Below are 17,724 nucleotides of genomic sequence, written 5' to 3'. Positions count from 1 at the left end.
TGTACTTTGTTTGTTCTTGCATATCTGGTTAAGTCCTTACATGCCATCCTCCATGCTGATTATTTGACAGTATTTTTGTTAATCTTTATTAAGTGTTCAAACACAGGTAATGAAGATCCCAGCATTTTGAAATGCGGTCTATAACGGACTTAAAGGTAAATAGATTCATTTAATATTGCTACAATATCAAATATATTAGCCATAAAGTGTAATTTATGAACTCCTGGCTAAAGTTGCAAATCCTAAAAAGAAGATGCATAATTATACGGTGGTATTACTGTCCCAATAGCTTTTTGTCAAAATTAAAATATAGTTTATATCTCTTCCATTGGTGTTGCCTTCAGGTTACTTTATGTGCAATAGTGGGAATACAGTGGGTTGCGCTATGTACGATATCGAGACTACCTTGGGTTGCTCTATGTACAATAGCGGGAATACATCGGCTTGCTCTATGTACAATAGCGGGAATACATCGGGTTGCTCTATGTACAATAGCGGGAATATATCGGGTTGCGCTATGTACAATAGCGGGAATACAGTGGGTTGCTCTATGTACAATAGCGGGAATACATCGGCTTGCTCTATGTACAATAGGGGGAATACTTCATGTTGCTCTATGTACAATAGCGGGAATACATCGGGTTGCTCTATGTACAATAGCGGGAATATATCATGTTGCGCTATGTACAATAGCGGGAATACAGTGGGTTGCTCTATGTACAATAGCGGGAATACAGTGGGTTGCTCTATGTACAATAGCGGGAATACATCGGGTTGCTCTATGTACAATAGCGGGAATATATCGGGTTGCGCTATGTACAATAGCGGGAATACAGTGGGTTGCTCTATGTACAATAGCGGGAATACATCGGCTTGCTCTATGTACAATAGGGGGAATACTTCATGTTGCTCTATGTACAATAGCGGGAATACATCGGGTTGCTCTATGTACAATAGCGGGAATATATCATGTTGCGCTATGTACAATAGCGGGAATACAGTGGGTTGCTCTATGTACAATAGCGGGAATACATTGGGTTGCTCTATGTACAATAGCGGGAATATATCATGTTGCGCTATGTACAATAGCGGGAATACATCGGGTTGCTCTATGTACAATAGCGGGAATATATCGGGTTGCGCTATGTACAATAGCGGGAATACAGTGGGTTGCTCTATGTACAATAGCGGGAATACATCGGCTTGCTCTATGTACAATAGGGGGAATACTTCATGTTGCTCTATGTACAATAGCGGGAATACATCGGGTTGCTCTATGTACAATAGCGGGAATATATCATGTTGCGCTATGTACAATAGCGGGAATACAGTGGGTTGCTCTATGTACAATAGCGGGAATACATTGGGTTGCTCTATGTACAATAGCGGGAATATATCATGTTGCGCTATGTACAATAGCGGGAATACAGTGGGTTGCTCTATGTACAATAGCGGGAATACATCGGCTTGCTCTATGTACAATAGCGGGAATACTTCATGTTGCTCTATGTACAATAGCGGGAATACTTCATGTTGCTCTATGTATAATAGCAAGAATGCATCATGTTAAAAAGGAAATTGTTTTGTGAACAAGACAAATACTTATTATAGACATCAATGTAGTTTGGACCCGACAAGTTCACTTTGAAACAAAAGGTTTCATGGAGATCAGTTGCTGTTGGTCAAAAATGATCTTTGGGTTGATGAATCAAGCAGGTGAATGAGTGGAGATGTTGCCTATAGCAACCAGTCAGCTTTGTCCTATCATTTTATAGAATGCACTATATAAACGAGACCTTATAGCTGATTGGTTGACATAAGAAACTTCTTTACTGGTCCGCTTCTCCACTCTTCACTGCTTCATACAACACCCACATGTGTCAGGAATAGCGCTGCCACTTATGCCAACCTTATGCGGGACGGTTACTGGTTACCAGCATCACTGCAGTGTTTCCAGGTATGGCCAGTGCTTTGTGTTGGGATGGGTCGCCTGTAACCGGTACTGAGCAATAAGTCGCATCCTTTCACATAATGGTACTTGGCATAGACACTTTTCTCTAGTATCCATAAGGGATATTGGGGACAGATTAGTACGATGGGATATAGACTGGTCCAAAGGAGCCAGTGCACTTTAAATGTCTTCAACTGGGTGTGCTGGCTCCTCCCCTCTATGCCTCCTCCCACAGGCAGGTTATAAAAAAGTGCCCTCAGGAGAGCGTGCACTCTTCAAGCTCCAGAGTTTTTCTTCAATTTCTTTTAAACTTTTGCTTATTTCGGTATGCTCCTTGGGCAACAGCATACCTGCGCCATGGGAGTTGGGGGGAAGCGGTCACCGGCCTCATGAGGTGCAGAGCCACTTCCCCACTGCAGGACCACCGTCCTGAGGGGCTGTTTGTTCAGTGGGGCACTGCGCCTTAGCTGCCGCAGCATGCCGCACACCCCTAACATAGCCTGAAGGTGATCGTCGATGAGTACAAACCAGGGGGTCCCCCGGTTCATTGTGTGGGTGAGGCATACGGGTCCCTCCTGGTGGGGACCCACAGGTGCCCCTGCGTGAGACTGACTGGAGGTTCTGTACCAAGCATTTGTGAGGTTACAAAGGGTGTTGGAGATATAGCCAGCATAAAGTTTATTAGTAGCGCCGGCACCATTGTGGGGGGGCGGAGCCACATTAGAGCATGCTCAGTGGCATTTTGGCGCCTTCCTCTGCATAAGCGGCAACCTCATACATCTCTGGATCACTGGTACAGGGTGTAGAGGGGGAGAGACGCTATTAGTGCACAGTTTACATTCCTCTGGGGAGTTCTCTGTACAGACAGTATCACTTATATAATGTACATAAAACGCTGACAGTCTCCCTGGGCTGTACAGCGTTGGGTGCGCTGGTGTCATCTCTTCTTTGTCTCCTCTCAAATGCAGTAGGGCAGGCTTGTATTGTATCCAGTCTGTGTTGTATGTGTATTGTATCTGTATTTCTGCAGCGGGATACATGGGTTCCACAGGGATAACATTGGGGTGTAGAGTTGGATCTTGATCCAAGGCACCAACAGGCTAAAAGCTTTGACTGTTCCCAGGATGCTTAGCTCCACCTCCGTGCACAGGAGCTCAATTTGTAAGTTGGTGCAGGCAGTTAACAGGAAGGGCTGCGCTGAGCAGCCCTGAAAAGAGCTTTTCTAGAAGAAAAGACTTCAAGGGCCGCAGCATAGGCACTTAAAAGTGCTATATGTCATTTCTGACATATGCTGCAGTGCTCTCACCTTCCAGCAGCGCTGTATACTCCCACACCCTTGTTGCTGGGTACTTACAGCGGAGGGCTCTGGTATTTCTTAGGGCACACACACTGACCGCTGCTCTCCGGGATAGCGTGGCAGCATCAAGGAGGAGGTAAGAGGGTCCCCCAGGCGGGATTCGCTGCAAATCGCGATCCGGCGCGGTCTCTAGGTAATGGACCGTGCGCGCTGGCCGTGCAGGGACCCCACTAGACCACCTAGGGCAAGGGCACAGGTCGGATTCTGTACATAATCCATTTTCTAAGGGATAAGGGTCTGACCTGTAGCCCCTCCCCCAGCCAAAGGGCACCATTTACTGCTAATGTTCCCGCCATGGGAGCTGCATCTCTCTGTCTCCCTCACTCCCTGTCAGCGTTTGGGCATTACACACACAGCTGCGCTGATCTGGGACTGCTGGGCAAAGTCTCTGTAAAGCCGCCTGCCTCATCAGCGCTGTGCATTTACAGGACGCTTAAGTATTCTACATGTCTTTAGACAGTGTTAGTTAAGAACAAGTGCATACGGTCAGGCATATTTAGTACAAGTACCCTGTGATATACATCCAGTCTTCACTGTGCATTGTTATATCTATATACCTAATTAGCTTAACTTAAGTAGTGCAGTTACTTAGTATTGCTAGTCCAGTGCAGTTTTATTGTTTGTGATCATTTCTGCAATGTACATGTGACTGTGTGTGCCATTAGCTGCTGTGTGATTTCCATTCCGTGTATCTCACATATATTGCTATCCCTATAATCTGTACCCTGAGGGGGGCTACGTGCGTCAGGGTTTTCATATTATGTAGGGTCTCACAGGCTATACTATATGGGTATTTTTCTCTGTGTTTCTCAAGTCCTAGAGGATGCAGGGGTCCACATTAGTACCATGGGGTATTAAAAATTGAAATTTCAAAAGTGTTCCAATTTCTGCTTTAAACTTTAGGTACATATCCAAAATGTATCACTAAGGTGACAGAAGTTAATTCTGGTGCATGGTTTTCCAATGGGAGTCAGAAATGTCTATGGCTATATATGAATAAAACATAAGCCCCGGTCCCTAAATTTTGAGCAAAAATAAAAATTTCAAAAGTATCCCAATTTCTGCTTTAAATTTTAGGTATGTATCCAAAATGTATCACCAAGGTGACAGAAGTTAATTCTGGTGCATGGTTTTCCAATTGTCATAAGAATTGATTATAGCCATATATGAAAAATAATGTAAGCCTTTGACCCTCAATTTTGATCAAAATTTTAAATTTCAAGTGTCCCAATTTCAGCTTTAAACTTTAGGTACATATACAAAATGTAACACCAAGAAGACAAGTTAATTTTGGTGCATAGTTTTCAAATGGGAATCACAAAATGTGTATAGCCATATATGAGAAATTTTTATCAAAAATGAAATTTCAAGTGTGTCCTAATTTCTGCTTTAAACTTGAAGTACATATCCAAAATGTATCACCAAGGTGACAGAAGTTAATTTTGGTGCATGGTTTTCCAATGCGAGTCAGAAGTGTCTATGGCTGTATATGAATAAAACATAAACCCTGCACCCTCAATTTTGATCAAACCTGAAATTTCAAAAGTATCCCAATTTCTGCTTTAAACTTTAGGTACGTATCCAAAATGTATCACCAAGTTGACAGAAGTTAATTTTGGTGCATAGTTTTGCAATGGGAGTCAGAAATGTGTATGGCCGTATATGAAAAAATACGTAAGCCCCGGATCATCAATTTTGATCAAAAATGAAATTTCTAAAGTATCTCAATTTCAGCTTTAAACTTTAGCTACGTATCCAAAATATATCACCAAAGTGACACAAGTTAATTCTGGTGCATTATTTTCTAATGGGAGTCAGAAATGTGTATGGCTGTATTTAAAAAAAAAACGTACGCTCAGGACCCACAATTTTGATCAAAAACGAAAATTTCAAAAGTGTCCCAATTTCTGCTTTAAACTTTAGGTACGTATCAAAAAAATGTATCACCAAGGTGACAAGTGAATTTTGGTGCATGGTTTTGCAATGGAAATCAGAAATATGTATAGTCATATATAAATAAAACATAAGCCCAGGACCCTCAATTTTGATCAAAAATTAAAATTTCAAGTATCCCAATTTCTGCTTTAAACTTTAGGTACGTATCCAAAATGCATCATGAAGGTGACAGAAGTTAATTCTGGTGCATGGTTTTGCAATGGGAGTCAGAAATTTGTATAGCCATATATGAAAAAAATATAAACCCTAAACCCTCAATTTTGATCAAAAATAAAATTTCAAAAGTATCCCAATTTCTGCTTTAAATTTTAGGTACGTATCACAAAATGTATCACCAATATGACAGAAGTTAATTCTGGTGCATGGTTTTGCAATGGGAGTCAGAAATTTGTATTGCCTTATGAAAAAAATCGTAAGCCCCAGACCCTCCATTTTGATCAATAATGAAAATTTCAAAAGTGTTCAAATTTCTGCTTTAAACTTTAGGTATGTATCCTAAATGTATCACCAATATGACCTAAGTTAAGTCTGGTGCATGGTTTTCCAATGCGAGTAAGAAATGTGTATTGCCGTATATGAAAAAACATAAGCCCAGGACCCTCAATCTTGATCAAAAATGAAAATTTCAAAAGTGTTTATATTTCTGCTTTAAACTTTAGGTATCACCAAGGTGAGTAGTAATAGCACACTTTTCTGTCAAACGAAAAATGACAGGTGCCACGCCTACTCTCCACCCCATCACCACCCATAACACTCACCCCGACACTCCCTGTTTTACGCCTATTTTTAATATAAATTGAATATAAATGTCATCATTTGATATCAGTTTTTTCATTAGTCATAGGGCGATCACAAAAGTCTCTTACTAGACCTGTGTTTTGTCAGATAAGACTCATAGGTTTGAAAAAAAGCCATAGGATGTTACGCAGCACAGCTATTCGAAAAAAATGGATGAAAAAAAAGTATTACACAGTGTTAAATCCTGGTAGTTATTGCTGCATTGATAAATATTATAAGGCTAATATAGGGCAGTTTAAAAGATCGGAAATTAAAAAATGGCTTCAAGATCAAGATGCCTATACTTTGCTTAAGCCGGCGCGAAAAACCTATAGAAGGAACATGATTTGCGTATCGGATATAAATCAGCAATGGCAATGCGATCTGGTCTCGCTCATAGACCTAGCGAAGTACAATGATGGTTTTAAATACTGAAAATATCGATAATGGTTAATATGTAAGAGAGCATGGGCCGTCAGTCTAACAACCAAGAATGCTACAACAGTCGCTAATGCTTTTGAAAAAATATTCCAGCAGAACTGCATGTCAAAGAAATTGCAAACTGACCGCGGTAAAGAGTTTCTAAACAAGATCCTAAAAAAAGTATTAGAAAGATACGGTATACAGAATTTTGTGACCAATAATGATGTGAAAGCAGCTGTTATAGAACGCTTTAATAGGACTTTAAAAACACGTATGTGGCGCTATTTCACAGCTCAGAATACATACAGATATATAGATGTTTTACAAAATTTAATATACAGTTATAACACGTACCATAGAACGATTAAGTGTACGCCGTGCGAAGTGACGCCTTCTAACTCTTTGAGAATTTTCAAGACTACATACGGTGAATACTTTAGAACTAAGAAAACTCCGACACGATTAGCCGTTGGTGATCATGTACGTATTTCCAAATATAAGGATATATTTCAGAAAGGATATGAACAGAATTTTTCTGAGGAGATATTTGTAATACGTGGCGTGAATACTAAAGGTCTTAATCCGCTTTACACGTTGACGGACCTCTACGGCGAAGATATTACCGATGGTTTTTACCCCGAAGAACTTCAATGCATACCCAAAAACTATAATAGAATTTACAAAGTGTAAAAGATTTTAAAAAATAAGACGGTTAAAGGTCGAAAATACGCGTTAGTAAAGTGGCGCAGATACCCCGCAAAATTTTACAGTTGGGTAGCGGCAGCGGAGTTAAAAGATATATAAAGCGCATTACCCTCTAAAAAAAGACGAGCTATGGATGACAAATCGTTTTACATAACATTGCCCAGCAATGCTTCGGCCTATACTTTCCCACAGAATAAGATATCTAACTATACAACAAAGCTTGCAAAGTCGATACAATTAAGTGGTGATTGGGAAGTTGCTCTTACAGAGATACAATATCCGCACACATGGAATACTTTGGATATACAGGATTGTAGGTTACAAATAACACAGGACGTTATGCTAACCAAATCAGTGTAGAATTCACAACCGTGTGTGTTAAATCTGGGTTTTATGTAACAATTGACGCGCTGCTGGATGTAATCAACGCAGAAATTGGACGTCATAAACTGGATGGTGGATTAAGACTAGTGTATGATCCGCTTGAACGTGTTGTAACATGCGACAGTAAGCGGTTGTATCATCTTTCAGCGGGTGATAAACTGACGACTATACTTGGTTTACAACCTAAAACTAAGATTTCTAAGCCATGCGCAGACATCAAAGGAGGCCAATATACGCTGTGCGTGTATACTGACATTATCGAACACCAGAGGGTTGGTGATAGCTACGTACCGCTACTACGCACAGTTGAAATTAAGGGATATAACAACGAGGTGATCACAATACGATATGAGAAGCCCGATTTACGTGCCGTTGTGCAAAGAGCATTTCTCTATCGTCCTAGTGGATGCTGGGGTTCCTGAAAGGACCATGGGGAATAGCGGCTCCGCAGGAGACAGGGCACAAAAAGTAAAGCTTTAGGATCAGGTGGTGTGCACTGGCTCCTCCCCCTATGACCCTCCTCCAAGCCTCAGTTAGATTTTTGTGCCCGGCCGAGAAGGGTGCAATCTAGGTGGCTCTCCTAAAGAGCTGCTTAGAAAAGTTTAGCTTAGGTTTTTTATTTTACAGTGAGTCCTGCTGGCAACAGGATCACTGCAACGAGGGACTTAGGGGAGAAGAAGTGAACTCACCTGCGTGCAGGATGGATTGGCTTCTTTGGCTACTGGACATTAGCTCCAGAGGGACGATCACAGGTACAGCCTGGATGGTCACCGGAGCCTCGCCGCCGGCCCCCTTGCAGATGCTGAAACAAGAAGAAGGTCCAGAATCGGCGGCATGAAGACTCCTCAGTCTTCTTAAGGTAGCGCACAGCACTGCAGCTGTGCGCCATTTCCTCTCAGCACACTTCACACGGCAGTCACTGAGGGTGCAGGGCGCTGGAAGGGGGGCGCCCTGGGAGGCAAGGAAAACCTATTTTTGGCTAAAAATACCTCACATATAGCCTCCGGGGGCTATATGGAGATATTTAACCCCTGCCAGAATCCGTTAAGAGCGGGAGACGAGGCCGCCGAAAAAGGGGCGGGGCCTATCTCCTCAGCACACAGCGCCATTTTCCCTCACAGAAAGGCTGGAGGGAAGGCTCCCAGGCTCTCCCCTGCACTGCACTACAGAAACAGGGTTAAAACAGAGAGGGGGGGCACTCATTTGGCGTTAGAAATATATAAAAAAGATGCTATAAGGGAAAACACTTATATAAGGTTGTCCCTATATAATTATAGCGTTTTTGGTGTGTGCTGGCAAACTCTCCCTCTGTCTCTCCAAAGGGCTAGTAGGTCCTGTCCTCTATCAGAGCATTCCCTGTGTGTGTGCTGTGTGTCGGTACGTGTGTGTCGACATGTATGAGGACGATGTTGGTGAGGAGGCGGAGCAATTGCCTGTAATGGTGATGTCACTCTCTAGGGAGTCGACACCGGAATGGATGGCTTATTTAGGGAATTACGTGATAATGTCAACACGCGGCAAGGTCGGTTGACGACATGAGACGGCCGACAAACAATTAGTACCGGTCCAGACGTCTCAAAAACACCGTCGGGGGTTTTAAAACGCCCGTTTACTTTAGTCGGTCGACACAGACACAGACAGGGACACTGAATCCAGTGTCGACGGTGAATAAACAAACGTATTCCTTATTAGGGCCACACGTTAAGGGCAATGAAGGAGGTGTTACATATTTCTGATACTACAAGTACCACAAAAGAGGGTATTATGTGGGATGTGAAAAAACTACCGTAGTTTTTCCTGAATCAGATAAATTAAATGAAGTGTGTGATGATGCGTGGGTTCCCCCCGATAGAAAATATGGGCGGTATACCCTTTCCCGCCAGAAGTTAGGGCGCGTTGGGAAACACCCCTTAGGGTGGATAAGGCGCTCACACGCTTATCAAAACAAGTGGCGGTACCGTCTATAGATAGGGCCGTCCTCAAGGAGCCAGCTGACAGGAGGCTGGAAAATATCATAAAAAGTATATACACACATACTGGTGTTATACTGCGACCAGCGATCGCCTCAGCCTGGATGTGCAGAGCTGGGGTGGCTTGGTCGGATTCCCTGACTAAAAATATTGATACCCTTGACAGGGACAGTATTTTATTGACTATAGAGCATTTAAAGGATGCATTTCTATATATGCGAGATGCACAGAGGGATATTTGCACTCTGGCATCAAGAGTAAGTGCGATGTCCATATCTGCCAGAAGATGTTTATGGACACGACAGTGGTCAGGTGATGCAGATTCCAAACGGCACAAAGGTGTATTGCCGTATAAAGGAAGAGGAGTTATTTGGGGTCGGTCCATCGGACCTGGTGGCCACGGCAACTGCTGGAAAATCCACCGTTTTTTACCCTAAGTCACATCTCTGCAGAAAAAGACACCGTCTTTTCAGCTTCAGTCCTTTCGTCCCTATAAGAGTCATATCTGCCCAGGGATAGAGGAAAGGGAAGAAGACTGCAGCAGGCAGCCCATTCCCAGGAACAGAAGCGTTCCACCGCTTCTGACAAGCTCTCAGCATGACGCTGAGACCGTACAGGACCCCTGGATCCTACAAGTAGTATCCCAGGGGTACAGATTGGAATGTCGAGACGTTTCCCCTGCGCAGGCTCCTGAAGTCTGCTTTACCAAGGTCTCCCTCCGACAAGGAGGCAGTATGGGAAACAATTCACGAGCTGTATTCCCAGCAGGTGATAATTAAATTACCCCTCCTACAACAAGAAAAGGGGTATTATTCCACACTGTATTGTGGTACTGAAGCCAGAAGGCTAGGTGAGACCTATTCTAAATCTAAAAAAATTTGAACACTTACAAAGGTTCAAATCAAGATGGAGTCACTCAGAGCAGTGATAACGAACCGGGAAGAAGGGGACTATATGGTGTCCCGAGACATCAGGGATGCTTACCTCCATGTCCCAAATTTGCCCTTATCACTAAGGGTACCTCAGGTTCGTGGTACAGAACTGTCACTATCAGTTTCAGACGTTGCCGTTTGGATTGTCCACGGCACCCCGGGTCTTTACCAAGGTAATGGCCGAAATGATGGTTCTTCTTCGAAGAAAAGGCGTCTTAATTATCCCTTACTTGGACGATCTCCTGATAAGGGCAAAGTCCAGGGAACAGTTGGAGGTCGGAGTAGCACTATCTCGGATACTGTTACAACAGCAGGGGTAGATTCTAAATATTCCAAAATCGCAGCTGATCCCGACAACAAGTCTCCTGTGCTTAGGGATGATTCTGGACACAGTCCAGAAAAAGGTGTTTCTCCCGGAAGAGAAAGCCAGGGAGTTATCCGAGCTAGTCAGGAACCTCCTAAAATCAGTGCATCATTGCACAAGGGCCATGGTAAAAAAATGGTGACTTCCTTCGAAGCAATTCCAGTCGGCAGATTTCATGCAAGAACTTTTCAGTGGGATCTGCTGGACAAATGGTCCGGATCGCATATTCAGATGCATCAGCGGATAACCCTATATCCAAGGACAAGGGTGTCTCTCCTGTGGTGGTTACAGAGTGCTCATCTTCTAGAGGGCCGCAGATTCGGCATTCAGTTTTGGATGTTGGTGACTACGGAGGCCAGCCCGAGAGGCTGGGGAGCAGTCACACAAGGAAAAAATTTCCAGGGAGTGTGATCAAGTCTGGAGACTTTTCTCCACATAAATATAGCTAAGGGTAAATTTATAATGCTCTAAGCTTAGCAAGACCTCTGCTTCAAGGTCAGCCGGTATTGATCCAGTGGGATAAAACATCACGGCAGTCGCCCACGTAAATAGACAGGGCGGCACAAGAAGCAGGAGGGCAGTGGCAAAAACTGCAAGGACTTTTCGCTGGGCGGAAAATCATGTGATAGCACTGTCAGCAGTGTTTCATTCCGGGAATGGAAACTGGGAAGCAGACTTCCTCAGTAGGCACGACCTCCACTTGGCAGAGTGGGAACTTCATGGGGAAGTTTTCCACATGATTGTAAACCGTTGGGAATTACCAAAGGTGGACATGATGGCGTCCCGTCTGAACAAAAAACGGGACAGGTATTGCGCCAGGTTAAGAGACCCTCAGGCAATAGCTGTGGACGTTCTGGTAACACCGTGGGTGTACCAGTCGGTGTATGTGTTCCATCCTCTGCTTTTCATACCTAAGGTACTGAGAATTATAAGACGTAGAGGAGTAAGAACTATACTCATGGCTCCGGATTGGCCAAGAAGGACTTGGTACCCGGAACTTCAAGAGATGCTCACAGAGGACTTATGGCCTCTGCCGCTAAGAAGGGACTTGTTTCAGCAAGTACCATGTCTGTTCCAAGACTTACCGCAGCTGCGTTTGACGGCATGGCGGTGGAACGCCGGATCCTAAGGGAAAAGGCATTCAGGAAGAGGTCATTCCTACCCTGGCCAGAAAGGAGGTGACCGCACAACATTATCACCACATGTGGCGAAAATATGTTGCGTGGTGTGAGGCCAGGAAGGCCCCACGAAGAAATTTCAACTCGGTCGATTCCTGCATTTCCTGCAAACAGGAGTGTCTATGGGCCTCAAATTGGGGTCCATTAAGGTTCAAATTTCGGCCCTGTCGATTTTTCTTCCAGAAAGAATTGGCTTCAGTTCCTGAAGTCCAGAAGTTTGTCAAGGGAGTATTGCATATACAACCCCCTTTTGTGCCTCCAGTGGCACTGTGGGATCTCAACGTAGTTCTGGGATTCCTCAAAACACATTGGTTTAAAACCAGTCAAATCTGTGGATTTGAAGCATCTCACATGAAAAGTGAACATGCTCTTGGACCTGGCCTGGACCAGGCGAGTGTCAAATTGGTGTTTTTTTTTCTCAAAAAAGCCCATATCTGTTTGTCCATTCGGACAGGGCAGAGCTGCGGACTCGTCCCCAGTTCTCTCCCTAAGGTGGTGTCAGTGTTTCACCTGAACCAGCTTATTGTGGTGTCTTGCGCCTACTAGGGACTTGGAGGACTCCAAGTTGCTAGATGTGGTCAGGGCCCTGAAAATATAGGTTCCAGGACGGCTGGAGTCGGGAAAACTGACTTGCTGTTATCCTGTATGCACCCAACAAACTGGGTGCTCTTGCTTCTAAGCAGACTTTTGCTAGTTGGATGTGTAATACAATTCAGCTTGCACATTCTGTGGCAGGCCTGCCACAGCCAAAATATGTAAATGCCCATTCCACAAGGAAGGTGGGCTCATCTTGGGCGGCTGCCCGAGGGGTCTCGGCTTTACAACTTTGCCGAGCGGCTATTTAGTCAGGGGCAAACACGTTTGTAAAATCCTACAAATTTGATAACCTGGCTAAGGAGGACCTGGAGTTCTCTCATTCGGTGCTGCAGAGTCATCCGCACTCTCCCGCCCGTTTGGGAGCTTTGGTATAATCCCCATGGTCCTTTCAGGAACCCCAGCATCCACTAGGACGATAGAGAAAATAAGAATTTACTTACCGATAATTCTATTTCTCGGAGTCCGTAGTGGATGCTGGGCGCCCATCCCAAGTGCGGATTATCTGCAATACTTGTACATAGTTACAAAAATCGGGTTATTATTGTTGTGAGCCATCTTTCAGAGGCTCCGCTGTTATCATACTGTTAACTGGGTTCAGATCACAGGTTGTACAGTGTGATTGGTGTGGCTGGTATGAGTCTTACCCGGGATTCATAAATCCTTCCTTATTGTGTACGCTCGTCCGGGCACAGTATCCTAACTGAGGCTTGGAGGAGGGTCATAGGGGGAGGAGCCAGTGCACACCACCTGATCCTAAAGCTTTACTTTTTGTGCCCTGTCTCCTGCGGAGCCGCTATTCCCCATGGTCCTTTCAGGAACCCCAGCATCCACTACGGACTCCGAGAAATAGAATTATCGGTAAGTAAATTCTTATTTTTGACACGGTAACCATAGAGATAAAGAATGATCAGAACAAGAATATTTCATTTAAGTTTGGGAAAGCGATCGTGAAACTACACTTTAGACGGCGCAAAACCGATTTTTATTAAATTGACAGAATGGTTGTCATTAAAAACTATGGTGATCCGGTATTGTACGCGCAATATTATAAAGCGCAAGTCGGTAATGGTTTACCGGGATTTCACGGCAGTGCGTATATGTACGGTTGTGGTTTAGGTGGTATTTTTCGTAGCCTGTTCAGAAAAGCCGTACCTCTCTTCCGAAGAGGCCTAGAATTGGCTAAACCACACGTGAAAAGCGCTGCACGTAATATCGCAAAAGACGTCATCGGACAAGCCACAGCGGCCGCTATGAATAGATTACACGTGACAAACCAAGCAAAACAAGATGGTTCTGGTTTAATATATACAAGAAAAGGTATGGCTAAAAGAAAACGGAAGCGGTCGACAGCACTTCCGCCATGGTGTATGCCCCTTTTAAACAAAAAACGGAGATGTCGAAACTTAAATAAGAAAAGAAAATCGACGCGAGGGGTTGGTGATATTTTTTAACCATGTCTTTCATACACAATGAGTCCGTTGAATGCGCAAAATCAGAGCTGGATCTTTTTGACGTACCGCCAACGCAAACTAGCGTGGAGAAGAGTCTATACGTCGAGGTTCAACCTTTAGCAGCGTTATCCGAGACAGCACCGCTGGAATTTTATATAGCGGCCAGTGGTGAACATTACTACGATCTGAACAACACACTGCTGTACGTGACGTGTAAGATCGTACGAAACGACAACAATCCGATACCCCAAGGGGCACGGGTTGCCCTTATTAATTATCCCGTAGCGACTTTGTTCAGTCAGGTGGATGTTTCTTTTGGTGACAGACTCATATCTCAATCCAACAATCTTTACGCCTATCGAGCATTCATTGAGACCATATTGAATTACAGCTCTGATGCTTTATCTACAAAGCACACAACAGGCTTATTTTACAAAGATGTGGCTGGAGAACATAACACCAGGGCTCTGGATGGGGCAAATACAAGCTTTATAAAGCGCGCAAGAGCAACAGCGCTGAGTCGCACAGTTGAATTACTGGGTCCTCTGCACTGCGACCTTTTTCATCAACAAACTAATCTTAAATGGTGTTGATTTGAAGATAAAACTAACCAGAAACAAAGACACATTCTGCTTAATGTCAGCGGAGGCAGATGCCTTTAAAATACAGATCGTCGCAGCTTTGTTTGTGAAAAGAGTTCAGGTCTCGCCGGCCGTCCGGATCGGACATGCGCAGGCTTTGCTGAATGGCAACGCAAAATATGCAATTGATCGTGTAGGGATGAAAATCTACAGTGTTCCTACAGGCAGTAGAGTGTTTAATTTAGAAAATTTGTTTTTAGGACAAGTGCCAAAAACAGTCATTGCTGCGTTTGTAGACAACGAAGCATTTTCAGGAACTTATGATCAGTACCCATTACGTTTTGAACATAAAAACGTAAATTTTGCATCTCTTTACCTGGACGGATCCCCGCACCCGGCCAAGCCGTTTCAACCAGACTTTGAACACAGTAATGCTGTGCGTGAGTACATGTTGCTCATACAGATTACAAATAAGCAGAAATCAGATTCTGGTATACTGATTGACCGTGAAGAGTACCTCGATGGTTGCACGCTTTTCGCTTTTGATCTGTCACCTGAACAGGAGTGTGTGGAACACCTATCGTTTATAAGAACAGGCAATTTACGTGCAGAATTCCGCTTTGCAGAAGCGCTGGACCGGACAGTCAATGTAATAATATACGCTTTATTTGATAATATCACTGAGATTAATCAAAGGCGCTATGTGTTGTACGATTATCTATAAATGAAATCATTTATTTTTATGTTTTTTGCATATTTTAACTATCGCCATTTCATTGTTCAAAAATGAACACATTACAGATAAATTGCATTCTGTACGCGATGCCAAGCACGCGACATGTTTTTAAAGGAACCTATCCATGTGACATGCTACCGGATGGTAAACTGACACAATACCCATGCGCATTTGTAATCAACACTCATACTAGCAAACAACCTGGTGAACACTGGTTAGCCGTTTATTTTAATGAGTATAGCATTTATTTTTTTGATTCTTATGGCCTCGCCCCAGACAGTTCCATTTTCCCAAAGAATATAATACATTTTTTACATTTTAATTCAAAAAGTATTCGCCACCAAAAACATCAGTTGCAAGCTTTTTCAAGCGGTGTTTGTGGTCAATATTGTATCTACTTTATATTTTTTATGTGTAAAAACTATAAATATGAGGATTTCTTGACCAAGTTTAGTAATGATACAATACGTAATGATCGTTTAGTTTCAAATTTTGTAAAGCGTATGCCAAGAAGTCATTGTTTGAGTCATTATACAGATAAATATATACAGAACTGTGTAACTTGTTGTAATAACCGATGTGTTTGATGCATTTTATGTACAATGCTGTATAACTATATTGATTTTAAAATAAAGAACAATGTTTTAAACTGTATGTTGTGTGATTGCAGTCTTCTTTTAAATTCAGTGATTAGAATCAAAGGACAAAACAGAGTTATTGTAAATCATAAACATATTTTTATTGGATCATAAAAAGTTTATTTACAGATACAGTGCTGTGGCATTATTATTACACAGCATTTCTTTAACACAATGTACTATTATTACAAAACAAACCAACTATGCGTTAACACAATTTAGTATTATTACAAAACAAACATGGTACAAATTAATCACAAATTCTAATATACAAAAAAAATCAATATAAAATAGTTATACACTATAGTGTCAACCACTGTGATTCCTGAAACAGACCTACATCTCTTTTCCTAGGTAATAAATAGCCATGGGGTGTAGTTAGGCCTGGGGAATTTAAAACATTTATACGTCTTTTTTTAAAGGGTTTGTAGCTGTGCTGGTTCTGTCACAGTGCCATCAGACACTGTGTGTGTCTCTGCTTTTAAACAGTCTAGTTGTAGTCTATTTGCGCCATTAACTACTACAGTGGACGGTATATTTAATTCAGACATAGCACGCATAAATTCATGCCAACCATTTGGCGTATTACGACTCGACACGCTATGGTTTTGCGTAATGCTTCTTATTAAATCCAGCATGTTGGATCCTGGTACAGCTTGACCTTTATACAGGAATTCGCCTTTAGTATTCCAGCTTGTGATGTGTTTAGAACGTGTCATTTTACTCAATAATATTTCAGTTTTTCTTATACCGTGCATTAACACTGCTCAAAATTTAATTATAAACATCATCAGTATCAGCTGATTGTACAGCATTAATTGACTCATCAGAAGCATTTGGACCGGGTGATAAAAGTGTTAAAGCTGACATTTCTCTATCAGACTGTTTACTCAACACGAGATATCTCTGCAGTGCAGCTGTATATCGTTTTGCCTTTTCATATTCGGATAAATTGTTATTCTGTAGTATGTTGATGATTTCTGCATCTAGACCTTGTGTGGCTGTTTTACGTATGTCATTGCTGCTCGGTTTGTTGTGTAAACGATCTATCTGATGTTGAGGCACCAAAAACATTTTCTCCGCATATTCCATCAGCGATTAGTCAGAAGGCCGGTTATTAACGGAATAGCAAAACCAAGCAGCGAACCAATAAATCCACCCAATTGCTTCACTAAACGCTTCTTTTTACCAATGGCGTATTTCTTATTACAAAGCGATTTTATAAGGGCACGCTTCTTTTTAAGGTACTTCAACTGTCATTGTGACAACGGTATTTTACCTTTAAGCGTGTTAAGGGCTATCTCACAAATGACTGTCACCAAATCGTTTGAAGCATTAGATAAAATAGCATTTCTTTGGGTAGGTTTTGCCTTTATTAGCGTCTTTAAAAGCGCCCAATTACGGCGTAGTCGGGCTGACATGTTCACCGTTGATAGGTCTATGATGAATGACTAAAAGTTGTTCAATTATAGCATCAGGTGGGAATAAACCGCTTCGTAAACGGTACTCATCTAGCGTATTTGTTCTTAAATTAACCAGTAAATAGCCATAAGGTTTAGCTGTTGCATTTTCAAAAGCAGCTAGAAAGAAATTACTATTGTTTGGATACAGTTGTCTAGCAAGTGTCGACACCTACAATTTATCCCAGGGTTTTTTGAACAACACCATATATTTTGTGTTTAAATGTATCGTCCTGCTCTTTTTTCCTTGACAGAATACATTTT

Source organism: Pseudophryne corroboree, chromosome 12 (assembly GCF_028390025.1).
Source record: "Pseudophryne corroboree isolate aPseCor3 chromosome 12, aPseCor3.hap2, whole genome shotgun sequence".
Classification (NCBI taxonomy): domain Eukaryota; kingdom Metazoa; phylum Chordata; class Amphibia; order Anura; family Myobatrachidae; genus Pseudophryne; species Pseudophryne corroboree.
The sequence above is the reverse complement of the archived record's forward strand: the minus strand, read 5'-3'. Positions refer to the sequence as shown.